The sequence below is a fragment of the Aotus nancymaae genome, unplaced genomic scaffold (assembly GCF_030222135.1).
Source record: "Aotus nancymaae isolate 86718 unplaced genomic scaffold, 86718_ANA_hifiasm-v0.15.2.pri h1tg000004l, whole genome shotgun sequence".
Classification (NCBI taxonomy): domain Eukaryota; kingdom Metazoa; phylum Chordata; class Mammalia; order Primates; family Aotidae; genus Aotus; species Aotus nancymaae.
The window spans coordinates 31,689,732-31,705,396 of record NW_026988415.1 but is presented as its reverse complement, the minus strand read 5'-3'; the positions used below and the strand labels follow the sequence as shown (position 1 = coordinate 31,705,396).

The following is a 15,665-nucleotide window of genomic DNA, read 5'->3' as shown; positions in this document are numbered from 1 at the left end:
TCTATACCTAACTGCAGAAGACTAAAAGAAAATGGGTAAACCCAAACCAGAAAAACATTAAAAGAACTATACACCAATATATTTTATAAATATAGACATAAAATTCTAAACAAATGCCAGGAAAAAAAAATCCAGCAATATGCAAAAGGAAATACGTAGCACAACCACATAGGATTTATCCCAAAAATATAAGGGTGATTCAACATACATAAGGAAATCAATGTGATATACTATATTAATAGCATTAAGCACAAAAATCCCATTATCTTATCAATAGATGCAGAAAAAGTATCTGACAAATTTCAGCATCATTTTGCCATGAAACAATCAACAAATAAGTAATAGGTTAAAACGTCTTTAACCTAATAAAGAGCAAGTATGCCAACCTAGAACTAATATCATACTTAATGGTAAAACAATGAAAGCTTTCTCACTAAGGTCAGGAACAAGACTAAGCTGCTTGCTCTCTCCATTTCTATTCAATATTGTAGTAAGATTCTAGCCAGAATATGTAACAAAAAATATATGTCATCAAATTATAAAGAAGTAAAACAGATCTCCTCACAGATGACACGACCTTATGTACACAGAAACTCTTAAGGATTCCCCAAAAACTATTATAAATAAATTGAGCACATTTTCGTGATACAAGACTAATATACACAAATATATTTCTATACACTAGCAATGAACAATATAAAAATCAAATTATGAAAACAATTCCATTTACTATAAAAATAATAAAATATGTAGAAAAAAATTTAATCAAAGAGGTACAAGACTTAATACCCTGAAGATTACAAAAACATTTAAATATATTAAAGATGCATGCAAATATAAAAGCAACCCATGCTATGGACTGGAAAACCAATATTGTCAAAATGGCAATACTCTCAAAATTGATCTACATATTTACTACAAATTTTGTCAAAGTCTAAGTTCCTTTTGTTGTAGAAATGAGAAGCTGATCTTAAAGTTCATATGGAAATATAAGGTACCTAGACTACCCAAAACAATTTAAAAAAAAAAAAGAACCAAGTGGGAGGACTGACACAATATCAAAACATAAGCTCCTGTAATCAAGATTGTGTGGTAGTGACATACAGACAGCCATATATGTTAAAGAAATATAATTGAAAGTGTAGAAATAAACCCACACATTTATGGTCAATTGCTTTCTGATAAGAATGCCAAAATAATTCAATGAAAAAAGAATAGTCTTTTTGACTGTAAGTAAGAAAGTCAGTAGAGGAGAAAAGGGCACAGGGCTCATGTTTCACTTTGTTGATATGCAAATGGAAGCCTATGTAAGTCAAAATCTGGCTCAAGAATATTTTACTCATTCAAATCTGTTTTAAAATCAGTTCTATCTGAGGATGAAAACAGTTTTAAGAATACATATGTTTATTGGGAGCCAAGATGGCTGACTACATGCAGCCAAGAAGAATTTCTGCCACCAAGAGACAAGACCATCAAGAGGACCAGCCAACTCTGAGAAGATCTTTGGAAGAAAGGCATTGAGAGTGAGTGGAAGGAGGATGCAGACCCTGGCCTGAAGAAGCTGGGAACCATGGGGTTGCTGAACACAAGAACTCTTTCCTGGTCCTGAGTGAATCTGGGGAAGAGGTGAGTTAAATAGGCGTGGAGTGTCCTACTAGCACCATAAACCTACAATGTCCTAGGCTGCAAGAGACCACACAACTCCCCAACACATTCAAGCTGTCAGGGATTGCTGCTTGGAGAGTTGGAAGGGATGATACTAGAGCCTGCACAGAGTCCACAGGGTTTGGCGCAGGAACAGCTTCAGTGGAACACAGCTAGGGACACCCACCACCCAAGGCTTGCCACGCTTCTCTATGTGGCTTTGCGCTTTGTTGACTGCCAGGCCTGGATAGACAGAAAAAGAGCCAGTCTGATCTCAGCACCTCCCTGTCTTCTAGTCTCTCCTGGGCTTCCTGCATGGCCCCAGCTGCTTGCAGTGCAACCTCAGAAGCCCCACTGGATAGCTTGCCAGCAATCACTGTCATAGCTCTTTCACTGGCAGACCCTGCCTACAGAGCAGAGTTTTTTCAGATGGGCCCCCACCAGTATGCATTTGCCCATAGCCTTTGCCCACCACCTTGCCAACATGAACTGGCCCACAGAAACCCCCAATGGTTTGCCAGAACACGTGTGCATACCACCTCCACCTCCACCTCGACAGCTGCAGGCATGCACAGCTCAGGGCACATCCCCTTATCCTCTCCTTTTCCAGCCCAGGTGCAAAAAAAAAAAAAAAAGTGGCTATTGCTGGGACCCCACAAGGCTGACAGGTGGGTGCTTCTCATGCACCATGCCAATGAAACTTTTTTCCCCTGGCCACGGAATTCAACTCAGTCTGAACCAGAGGAGGAATACAAGGATTAAAGAGACCCACTTGGATTGAGAAAGGGGTTATTTCCCTTAGACCTCCCCATTTTGTTCCTTAAATTCTTTTTTCCCCCTTTTCTGAGTGGGCTCCCCCTCCCCTGCACTCTGTTTTTGATAGGGAAGTTAATGGAGGAACGATTACTTCTAGCTGATAACTGCAAATTTGGCAGGGTCCATTTGAGACAACCAGCCTCAGAAATATCTTTTCAGTTCCAAACTTAACTCTAAGTTGCTGGCTGAGGCCCTGGAAAGGAAAACAAGGTCTGAGGGATCCAAAGATGAACAACAGGCACAATGTAAATGAGCAGGACCAATTCCTGCCCACCGAACCACCCCCACCCCATGGAAGGAGGCTATGCTCCATGGTATAAATGGGCCCAGGAAATGCGACGGTTGTTGACAGCAGAGGAAAATAGAGGGATAGATGAGGGAGGTTAATGCCTATTCTCTAGGTTTTCCCTACTACATGGGTGCATACCACATTGATACCTGTGGCCAGCACCTGCAAAGTTCACCGGGACTCAGGGATAGAAAGATGGAAGAGAAAGGGAGGTCAATCACTTTCTCTCTCCATCATACCCTGAGTTTTTACTGAAAGAGAAAGGAAATGAAAGACATCTCTATTTTCTCTTTCAGAATGGGCAACCAGCTCTCTTCACCACCACCAGCTTATACACCTCTGGATTGTATCTTGCTTTGATACTCAGAATCTGGAGGAAAAATGCCTCCTAGCCCTCTGCACAAAAGTTTGGCAAAATTTTGAAAGACTGGGTTTGCCGCAGGAAGTGATTATTCATTTTAATACTGTCCATTATTGGGAACTTTTCTGTAGATGTGAGGACAGATGGTCTGAGGCACCATATTGTTGCAGAACTTCTCCTTAGTTCAACCAAAGATGCGGTCCTTGCCACAGGGCCATGAAAATTTAGGCTCACAGACAATTTGAAGGGTAAGGCAGGGTGTTATAGGGTGAAAAGCGGGAAAAAAAGACAGAGATTCTCTGCAAAGCCAGAGTCCCCGCTTGTGCACTTCCTGCCTCGCAGTTTGAACCCCAGGTTTTACACAGAAAGAGGAGGGCCCAGGATCCTCGATGCTGCAAACTGCACAAACTTCTGTGGCTCCACGCCAGTTAGCCCTCCTCTCAGTGTGCAGGTCTGCTGGAGTTTTGCCAGGCAGCCCTTCTCACCTGTCTCATTTCCCCCTCTAAATAAGTACATCTAACTGACATTAGAATGAAAAAAATATGGATAAGGATGAAGACCAGTCTTAACTGCTTCCTGCTGATGGGGGCACTGTTTTGGGAGAAGCAGCAGTCAGAGCTCCAGAGGTATATCTAAGGGTTCCCAGCAGAAATGGTCATTATCCAAAACTCTGATTGTTTTGACCGTTTGGAATTTGATGGCCTGAAGTCAAGAAGAGGCAAACCAGGTTATTAGAAAACATGCATCCAAATGAAACAAGGAGAGGGGTAAGGGCAGCTAAGAAATCCTAAGGCCTTTTTCCAGTTCACACAGGGAGAGGGAGGCCAAAAGCCCTACTGGTAAGAAAAACTTTATCCTTTTGTCAGCCTGTTGGACTTCTCGGTTCCCTTCCACTGAGCTCAATCCTAAGCCAACCAGTTTAAGGATTGGGAAATTCACTCCAGTCTGGAAGGTGCAGGGTAGTGTCCCATAGTAAGGAGACACAATTACCTATCTGTGAAGAGAGAATCAGGGAGAAAAAAAAATAATAATGCTGCTTTTTTCAAAGGAGTTCCAGAGGTTCAGAATATATTCAAAAGTGGTACAGACTGAAGAGGAATGATTACCCCTCTAGAAAGAGGGGAGCAGGCATCTCTTGTTCTCTTTTCTTCTGAGCAGATACACTAGGTATGTGAGGGAAAGAAGAAAGAGTATCCTCTTTCCCTCTTTCATCCTTTCATCCTTGCATCCCTGAGTCCTGGTAACCTTGGCAGGTGCTGCCGCGAATGCCAAAGTGGCTTGCACACATGGAGCAAGGGAGCCTAGGGGGTGGGAATCATCCACTCTTACCGGTGTATGCCCTATTGAGGGACTGTGTTAAGTAGAAAACCTGTCTTCCTGAGTCTACAAGGGGCATGGTTTCAAAGGCAAGAACTTCCCAGTGCCATGCCTCCTTCCACCTCCCCATCCAGGAACCTAGAGTTCTTTCTCTAACTTTCCTGTGCGTGGGGTAGATAGAAATTCCAGGGGAGCTTCCTTTGTTCAGAATGCCCACCAAAAGCCCTGAAAGGAGGGGCTCCATTGTGGGCCCAAGCAACCAATCTAGAATCAAAGATCAATCACTCCAGAGGAAGTTTAAAAGAACTCTTCTCATTGGACAAGAACATGAATGGAGTGGGAATAACTTTAAAGTTAAAACCCCACTGCCCATTACCTGGGCAGATTTCTCTCTCTGGGATCCCCTCCCACAACTTGGGAGCTGTTTTTCCCTCTCTACCTGTGTGGATATCTCCTGTGGATTCCCCTCCTATGGCAGTGTAGGAGCTTTCTCGTTTTCTCTCTTTCACTCTCTCTCTCTGCCTAATAAATAGATTTCTGCTAAACTCTTTGGGTCCAATATTTACTTAAATGGTCAGCTCATCATGCCACCAGGGCCCTTTCCCCCATTCTTGGAGCAAAGAGAGGACAAGAAACTCAGACACATCAAATTGGGGAGGAGCTGAGCCCCGTCCCATCCTGTGACCCTGTTACACTATTTCCCCTGCTATCAGTAGCCTTAAATTCCCTAAAACTCACTATGCCATGGATATTAGTGTGGCCTTTTTACCTCTGTTGTCATCTGCCTCTGGATCCCTTAAAGTTTTCTTTGTTAGGGATTTGACTCAAAACTTGAAATTGAGTTTGGGAAAAAAAAAATGTGTTGGGGGGGGCGGTTTGCATAGACTCCTTATCGTAAGCCAAATACTCAGGTAAAGCTGTGGAACTGAATCCTCCTCCAGCAAGAAAGAGAAAAGGATGTCTTGTGACACACCTAGATAACTAGTAGGTATAGTTATGCTTGCTAGGATTTGGGTGCATGGTGCCTGGCTTTGATTGGCTCCCAGCATTGGTTGGCTCCCTTGGTCTTACCTTCCCCAAACAAAATCTCTGAGTGATGGGCATCCTATCACCTGGCAGGTTTTGCAGGATTAAATTGCTCAGAACTAGAATATTGACTCAGAGTTCTATATTACCCATCCCTTTCATTATTTATGAGTTGAGCTGGATATTGCCAATTGTTTCACAGGAACAAGCAGGGTTAGTCTAAAAATGTAGGCAAAAACTTAAAAACAACTAATAAGCTTAGAATTTAATGACAAATGTATGATAAGTTTTAAAACATGATTTCTCTCTCCAGTTCTCATTTAAAAAAAATCATCATAGACTGAACAATTTGCAAAATAGACTTTAGTTTTATACTTGGCCTAATTATTTGCATAAAGTACAGCAAGAATAACTCTTTCTATAAAGACCTTTTGGATTGGCTTCGATGGGAGTCTGTTCCACAAGGAACCTCAGATAAGGCCTTTAAAGGCCAGCCATGGGTTTGTATCCTCAAATACCTGTGAGTTAGGTGATCCTCTCCTCTTATTGTCCGAAGATATACTTGGAGCTCCTGGACCTGTTAGAAAGTGACATTCTTTACTGATCACAGGTCAGGAATCCTTTATAGGGACTGTGTAAATGAGGGTATAAGACCAGTCTCTCATGGGGCTTTTACTGGCTCTGCAAGTTGAGATTTACTCCTTAAAGAGAAGCATACACGTACAGTCAAAGCCTTGGTGAAATATCCAGTTTTTCTTATTGTATCCTGTTGCAAAAGAAAAAGTGATTCTTATTGTGCTGATGCAAACAACTATATGGCCATAAGAATACTTACAGATAGTTTCCAAATTCTAGAGGAACCAGGCAGAGAGAAAAAAACATGATCTAAATTTTGATGACAGGAGTGTACTCAATTATTAAGGGTTGTAAATAGTTCAAAATAAGTTTTCTTGACTCTGAAAAGCAAAACATGTATCAGTAATATTCTAAGCAAAAGTCAAAAAGGCTGTTTCAGCTTTCTCAGTTCAGTTTACTTAGTTAACTCTCGTTTTACATGATATTCATGAACATATCAGCTCTTCATGGGTCCTGTACAATTTTCTTTATTCCAATGTCATAATCTCAAAAATTATCAGAAGCTTGTATTTGAAAGCACCTGATAAAGTTTTATAGCTTATTTTCAAGCACCTTTTGAAAAGGATTAAAACAAGACAACAATTGTCCGTGAATAGCAAAATGTCCAGGATAGTTACAGTTACTATCACAATTGACGAAGTTTGGTTATTTCAGTGGTTTACAATGACTTAATATAACAACCTTATTATGACTGACAGTATATACTTAGACATTAGAATTTTAGAAATCCCATACAATTTTGGAACATATGTTAGCATTACTCACAAAAATACAACCTAAAGAAGATTGAACATCATTTTGGCCACCCTATGTACGTAACCATGTCAAATAATCCTGTTTATTTTGTTTCTCTGGAAACTCTGGGGGCCCTCTGAAGTATCCAAAAGCCAGGCATCAGGAAAGACCATTTTGAAACTGAAGTTTGATTTTGGGATACCTATTAAATATGTTTAAAGGACTTGATATTATAAAATAGAATTCCAGATTACCATACGTTATTTATTTTGCCAAAACTATGACTCAGAAATTTTAAGAAGCAAAAACCTTTTATAACCCTTTACATATTTTGCCAGAGATCCGCACCTTAAGAATACCTGGTTGTGGTTCTATTTCAATGTTCAGTTTACAGAAAAGTCATATAATACCTTTTTGAATTTAGTCAGTATGTTCACATAGAGAACCCCTTTGTGAGATTAATTTCCACAGTCCTTTCACCACTTGTTTGAGCCTTCAGATTTTCATAACTCAAAACAATCCTTTAACCCTAGGCAAAAATTTACATATCCATGACTTCCTATAACCTTTTACTAAAACACACATTTTATTATTCTTACACTCCTTGCATATATATTTATTTTCAGTAGTTTCGATTACAGGCTATAATGGTAAGTCCTTTAACTTTTTAAGTAATTTTTAACTTTAAGGTAAAATCTGATAAGTTGCTTTAATTGCGTGCTAAGTGCAGCCAAGGTTTTGCTTGCCAGTATAATTAAGGGTGTGGTTAGTTCCATATGTCCTCAGGCCTTACCCATTGTGAAGCAGGCAAGTCAAATAGTTCTTAAAACCCATAAATCAGTTTGTAACCTGAAAACACTTAGCAAACTTTGCATCTGACATGAATAATTTAGTTTAACTATTTACATTTTAATGACACCTGCCGTTTACCAATAATCTTCAAGGCTGTTTTTATTTCTCAAAGATTAAAGACATGTGAACTAAAAGATACCACAGCTTTTAGCTTCCCTTAAAGAAATATTTGATCCAAGTGCTTGTCTTTCTTTAGGCCAAATTAATTAGATCTCTTTTTACAGACACTATAAACAACACATACACAGACAGGCAGAAGAAAAACCAGTCCCAGAAAGATCCTTTTTCACAACCAAAACTTTACAGAGATATAAAGAGTGATAGTTGGGGGGGGGCCTGACCTAGTAAAATGTCTTCTAAAAAGAAAACAAACAAAAAAACCCTAGCTTAAAACTTAGCTGCTGATGGAGTGGAGAAGGGGAGGGAAAAATAAACAAAGAGTTCAAAAACGGCAAGGAAAGAACCTCTTACTTTTGTGCATCTGGTTCTTCCACCTCGAGAAAAGCTTAATTACTGTCTGATGGAGGTAAACCCCTTGGCTAGGGAAGGGGAAGGTGCCTGGCAGAATGGCAGTGGAGGGCCCTTGGGCCACGTGTCCCAGCCCTGGCAGGGAGTGGGGAGTGGCAACGGAAGAAAAGTGCTTCCAGAAAAAGGAAGGAAAAGGTCATGAAGACCGAGGCTGACATTCCCGACCCCCAGGAGCAATGGGGATGGGGGTACGGTGTCTTCCCCATGCTCAGAAGTCCCAGGATGAAAAGGCTTAGAAATGACAGTGAGAGGTTTTCAGTCCTCATTTCACTCACCGCTTCTTGAGCCCCTACCGAGAGCCAGCTTTGCTGTAGAGACCCCCACCCAGGCGGCGCTGAAGGAACTGACAGGCAGACACCCAGATAAAACAGCAAACTGGGTCTATGGCGGGGAGCCGGGTAGGGGCGGGCAACAGCCTTCGGAGCTGACAGTATTCCAGGCTGAAGGGCCCCGAGTAGACGCTGACCCATGCATTTATTCTCTCTGAACAGGTGATCATTATTAACAAACAGATGTTTGGTATGTTCTCATAACACAAACTATGCCAAGTAGGCAGCTGGTGCCTGTTTACCACTGATCACAGACAAACTAAAAAGCATTCTCCACGAGGGAGCCACGGGGGCAGGGTCTGATATCTTAAATAATTGTTTTGACTAGTGTATGGTGTATGATGTTTATTCATTGTCCTGCCACTTTGGAATGCCCCAAGTAGTTTTCTATGGGGGGCGGGGTGGCACGGCTAGGTTTTCCTAGCCATCGTTCTTCCTAGAAAACAATATATTTTATCATACACTCAGCATTTCTCAATATTCATAAACTTAACATTTCTCAACATCAATAGTCATAAACTTAACATTTTCTCAACAAGTCCCCATGTTTTCGTGCCAAAAATGTTGCAAGACTATTTCTTAGATCAGCTTACGACGTGTTCACTGCCACACAGCTGCAAATGGTGCAATATTCTGTGGCTTCACCCCAGTGTGCATTCCTCCTAGTGCAAAGGCCAGATGGAGTTTTTACCAGGAAGCCCTTCCTACCTGTCTGTCTCAATATGTGCAGGCTTTCTATATCTTCCAAGGCAATCCACACCTTTGCTGACAGTGTAGGTTTGATCCAGTCCTCCTGTTTGCCATCTCAGAGAAGTCTGCAAGGGGCAAGCCCAGGGAATTAAAGATAAGAGTCCCAGATTCACCCCCAGCAGAGGCACCAGTTCCCTCCAACCCTTCTCCTCTGAGTCCATCCTGACCTCCCTATCCAGCTTCAGCCTCTCATTTTCCCCCTCCAAGAAATTCTCATTCTAAACCAGCCCGTCTCACTCTTGCCCTTGCAACAGGTGCCCAGTGAATTTGGGCCAAGTAAAGTCCATGTCCCCTTCTCCCTACAAGACTTAAAGGGGATTTTGGAAAATTTTCAGATGACCCTGATAGATATATAGAGGCTTTCCAGAATTTCACCCAAATATTTGAATCAGACCCTGACAGACACTGTGTAGCAGGCCACTCTGCAAGCAGCAGAGAGATTTGGGGATGAGCTTTGTATCCCATATAGCATCAGGAAAGGGAGTGGACATTATCCAACTGGAAGAGAGGCAGTACCAGTAAATGACCCTAAATGGAATCCCAATGATGAAATGAAACTGGAAGAGGAGACACTTTCAGGTGTGCATAATAGAGGGCTTATGTAGAACTAGGACCAAGCCTCTCAATTATACTAAGTTGTCCATGATTGACGAAGGATTTGATAAAAATCCCACTGCCTTTCTGGAAACGCTAAGAGAGGCCTTGGTAAACACATCTCTCTATGTCTTGACTCAATCGAGAGACAGCTAATCCCAAAGGATAAATTTATTACTCAGGCAGCTCCTGACACCAGGAGGAAGCTACAAACAGGCCCTAGGACCAGATAGTACTTCAGAGAGCCTCCTGAAAGTAGCCACCTCATTTTTTTATAATAGAAATAAGGAGGCCCAGAAGAGAGAGAAGAAATACAGGAAAGAGACAGAGGCCTTAATGGCCACCAGGAATGCCCACAAACCCCAGAATTCCCAGATTACATCTGTTAACTGCTAAAGAAACGGCAAGAAAAGTTCTCTCACTTCTTAAGTTTAGCCACTCCTATACAAGGTCTAATTTCTTTCACCAGGGTGAAATAACTCAAGGTACAAGATTGTTGTTAGTATGTTTTACTTCTCGTCTCTAATCTCTGGTACTAAATTCTTTTCTTGTATAATACGCATATTTAACCCATACATATTTAACCTTATAAAACTTTTTTTTTTTCTTTCTCACCTAGAAGCCATCTAACTCCAGTCAGGCAACTGGAGCCTCACGATGGTTCCCCTTTGCCAGTAATACTTAGACCTCTGGAAAGAATATGACTGCTGTTCTCCCAAAAACAATGTGCACTGGCAGCAGTAAGTAGCTGATAGCAGTTCTCATCCATATTCTAAGGGCAGTTGATGTACCTCTTCACAGGGGGAAAATGATGTGGGAGAGGGGCAGGGAAGTACTGGTAGAGAAGGGCAGGGTCTTTGGTGAGGACTCCACCCCGGAGACTGTCTAAAGACTTAAGTGAAGTCAGGCACTTCTGTTTTCATGCTCAAATGTTGCATTTTCCAAGACCACTTTGGCCCACCACATCCCCCTCCATCCTGTGCGCATATAATTCTGAGAGACCCTAGCTGACACATACACAAGTGGCTGGACATTGAGAGAATCAGAGGAACAGAAGAGCACACTGACAAACATCAGCAGATGCCAGCAAGCCAGCAATGGTGGGACAATGTTGAATTCAGTTGGGGGCAGTTGGAGGTTGACTCCAGAGGAAAACCACCTTCCCACTCCATCCCCCTTCTGGCTCCCCATCCAAGAGGTACTTCCTCCACTCAAAACTTTGCACTCATTCTCAGGGCCCACATATAATCTGGTTTTTCTAGCACATTAGGGCAAGAACGCAGGATACAGAAAGTCCTCAGTACTTACAGTAAGGCGGAGGGTCTAATTAAGCTAATTAACACAAGCTGCCTGCGGATGTCAAAATTGCAAGAGCACACTATAATACATACTCACTGAGGCTTCAGGAGCTGTAAACACTGAACCCTAGACACTGCTATGGGGTTGGAGCCCAAAAATGATCCCCATGACCTCCTCATCTGTATGCTCCCCCTTAGGGTTTCAGAAGTGGGGCACCAAAGAAGTGAGCCACACCTGTCACATGCCCTGTGAGGGTGGTAAGAAAATTTTTCCTGTTACACAATGACCAGAAAACTGTAAAGCCACAGGTGAAACCCAAGTCTATCTGGCACCACAGCTAGAGTTTTTTCTTCCTCACCACCTGAAATTCTACAAAGTTAAGTTGAAATAGATTGTTTTTTGTTTTTTTTTTTGAGACAAGATCTCACTAGGTCACCAACAACTGAGTGCAGTGGCATGATCTTGGATCACTGACACTTCTGCCTCCCAAGATGCTGGGACTACAGGCATGCACCACCATGACTGTATTTTTAGTAGAGACAGGGTTTCACCATGTTGGCCAGGCTGGTCTCAAACTCCTGACCTCAAGTGATCTGGCTCTGTTGGCCTCCCAAAGGGCTGAGATTACAGGCATGAGCCTTAGCATGCAGCCCAGAGGTATCATTTCTTATAATTAATCATTTTTATTTTCCCTCTAATGTCTTATACTGTGTTTGATTCTATATCTAGCTATTAATCTTCTGCCACAAACCATTAATACCCCAGGAATATTCTGAAAATAAACGAATAAGTAATTGCAGAGCACATTAGAAGTCTAAATACAACCAAAAAATGATCCTACACACCTATAGAATATATATGATGCTAAAGCTTCTATTATAAGGCAAATCGACTTACCTCCAGTTTTTCCAGCATGGATGGAGCTGGAGTTCGTTATCCTTCCTGTATAAACAAAGGAGCAGAAAACCAAATACCACATGTTCTCACATAAAAGAGGGAGCCAAACATTGGTACACATGGACACAAAGAGGGAAACAGTAGACACTGGGGCCTACTTGAGGGTGGAGTTTGGGAGGAGGGTGTAAAGGTAGCAGAGAGAAAGGAGAAAAGACCCAAAGTCAGGCAAGCATGTTTTATTCACCTGCCAGGCTGCTTACTAAACGAGGCATTTTTACGGGGTGAGAGGTGCATAAGGGAGTTTCAGGACTGAGACAATCTATCAGCTTCTAATAGGCACAGAGATAGTTTGTTAACGTATGACAGACTTACAATACATCATCCTGTGACTTACGTGGTAGCAGTTTTATTTTTAAAGCCAGGATTTTACAGGTATGTGTCAAACAGAAATTTACAAGTATGGATAACAAACATTTGTTTTTCCTGTCCTCCCCCAAGCTGCCCGGATGGCTGTAATCAGCCCTTGCTTAATTGTAGCACGTCTGACAGCCTTGTTGTGGTGCCTAGGTGGGAGTTCAGAAATGCAGCTGCAGAGCAGAGTGGGGGAAGGGGTCAGCTTGGGTGGAGGGAGATTTCTGAAGCAGCTTGTCCCTAACAGAGAATGAGGATTGAAAAACTACCTATTGGGTACTGTGTTCATTATCTGAGTGATGAAATAATCTGTATACCGAATTCCAATGACACACAATTTACCCATGTAACAAACCTGCACATGTAACACCCCGAAACTTAAATAAATGTTGGAAGAAAAAAAAAAAGAATTTGGAAAGGCAAAAAAATGGATACATAAGTGAGAGTATAAATTAATAAATTGATAGAACTCTATTGAGCCCTTTCTATGTCCAAATAGCAGTTTCTGGTATTTCTGGTACTGGGTGAGGTAGAATTTGAAAAGCATTTTAAAATCATAAATTTATTCAAATTTTAAAGTCAAAATGCTTACACTCAAGTTGTTGAGATAGTGACTCTTCAATGCTATAACTTTTAGAGGAGGGGATATGCTTACACTAATTACCTTCCTCGATTGTTTTCTCTCCCTATCAACACTTTACTTATTCTAACCAACTTATTTATTCTAAACAGCATCTAATATGAAGAATAAATTCAGCTTTGAACTATGGCAAAAGAAAATTACATCTCTTTCTGTTGTAGTTGTTACAACATTTGTCCTATTATTTTATACTTATCTAACTAATTATCCTCAAATCTGTAAAGACTACGAAGGCATAAACTTCAGTGTTAGTGTTCACCATTGGATTCTTACACAATGCAAAAAAGCAGCTGATCAGTAACTAAGTGCTAAATAAATATATGAATATAATTTTAAACATTGTTTCTTATTTTAATTATGTTTTATGTGCATATGCTAATGATAAAATAATTTTGTATTATTCTTAAAGGAGAAGCATATCTTTTGCATATCTCTGTACCCCTTACATGCTTTTAAATTAATTTTCACATAGTAGATTCTTAACGTATTTTTCTCAATTTTTTTAAATATATTTTTTAAATTTATTTATTTTACTTTAGGTGCATACTATAATACTATATCTGGCATTTCTCCCCATGTTATCCCTTCCCACTCTCCTCTCCCTCCCCACCCCCCATTGTCTCTCCCCTACCCCCACCAACTGTCCCCTGTGTGTGATGCTCCTCTTCCTGAGTCCACGTGTTCTTGTTGTTCAACATCCACCTATAAGTGAGAACATACGGTGCTTGGCTTTCTGTTATTGTGTCAGTTTGCTGAGAATGATAGTTTCCAGATTCATCCAAGTCCCTACAAAGGACACGAACTCATCATTTTTTATGGCTGCGTAGTATTCCATGGTGTATATGTGCCACATTTTCTTTGTCCAGTCTATCATTGATGGGCATTTGGGTTGATTCCACGTCTTTGCTATTGTACACAGGGCTGCAATGAACATATGTGTGCATATGTCTTTATAGTAGAACGATTTATAGTTCTTTGTGTATATACCCAATAGTGGGATTGCTGGGTCAAATGGAATTTCTATTTCTAGATCCTTGAGAAATCACCACACTGTTTCCACAATGGTTGAACTAATTTACACTCCAACCAACTGTGTAAGAGTGTTCCTATTTCTCCACATCCTCCCCAGCATCTGTTGTCTCCTGATTTTTTAATGATCGCCATTCTAACTGGCGTGAGATGGTATCTCAATGTAGTTTTGATTTGCGTTTCTCTAATGACCAGTGATGGTGAGCATTTTTTCATATGTTTGTTGGCCTTATATATGTCCTCTTTTGAAAAGTGTCTGTTCATATCCTTTGCCCACTTTTGAATAGGGTTGTTTGTTTTTTTCTTGTATATCTGTTTTAGTTCTTTGTAGATTCTGGATATTAGCCCTTTGTCAGATGGGTACATTGCAAAAATTTTTTCCCATTCTGTTGGTTGCCGATTCACTCTAATCATGGTTTCTTTTGCTGTACAGAAGCTCTGGAGTTTAATTAGATCCCATTTGTCTATCCTGGCTTTTATTGCCATTGCTTTTTGTGTTTTAGTCATGAAGTCCTTGCCTATGCCTATGTCCTGGTTGGTTTTGCCTACATTTTCTTCTAGTGTTTTTATGGTGTTAGGTTTTATGTTTAGATCTTTGATCCATCTGGAGTTAATTTTACTGTAAGGTGACAGGTAGGGGTCCAGTTTCTGCTTTCTGCACATTGCTAGCCAGTTTTCCCAACACAATGTATTAAACATGGAGTCCTTTCTCCATTGCTTTTTTTTGCTGGGTTTGTCAAAGATCAGATGGTTGTAGATGTGTGGTATTTCTTCTGGGGTCTCTGTTCTGTTCCATTGGTCTATGTCTCTGTTTTGGTACCAGTGCCATGCTGTTTTGATTACTGTAGCCTTGTAGTATAGTTTGAAGTCTGGTAGTGTGATGCCTCCGGCTTTGTTCTTTTTGCTTAGGATTGTCTTGGCTATGCAGGGTCTCTTGTGATTCCATATGAAGTTTAAAGTGGTTTTTTCCAGTTCTGTGAAGAAGGTCATTGGTAGCTTGATGGGGATAGCATTGAATCTGTAGATTACTTTGGGCAGTATGGCCATTTTCACGATATTGATTCTGACCCTAACCATGAGCATGGAATGTTTCTCCATCTGTTTGTGTCCTCTCTTACTTCATTGAGCAGTGGTTTGTAGTTCTCCTTGAAGAGGTCCTTTACAACCTTTGTTAATTGTATTCCTAGGTATTTTATTCTCTTTGTAGCAATCGTGAATGGCAGTTCACTCTTGATTTGGCTCTCTGTTTGTCTGTTATTGATATATAGGAATGCTTGTGATTTTTGCACATTGATTTTGTATCCTGAGACTTTGCTGAAGTTGCTTATCAGTTTGAGAAGATTTTGGGCTGAGACAATGGGGTCTTCTAGATATACTATCATGTTATCAGCAAATAGAGACAGTTTGACTTCCTCCTTTCCTAATCGAATACCCTTTATTTCTTTTTCTTGCCTGATTGCTCTGGCTAGAACTTCCAATACTATGTTGAATAGGAGTGGTGAGAGAGGGCAT

The 15,665-nt window shown here is 40.9% G+C and overlaps 1 pseudogene; it reads left to right on the top strand.

Moving 5' to 3' along the window:
• Positions 1–2,128: 2,128 nt before the first annotated feature.
• LOC105733763 (sodium- and chloride-dependent neutral and basic amino acid transporter B(0+)-like) overlaps positions 2,129–15,665 on the top strand; it is a 33,930-nt pseudogene continuing 20,393 nt past the window's right edge.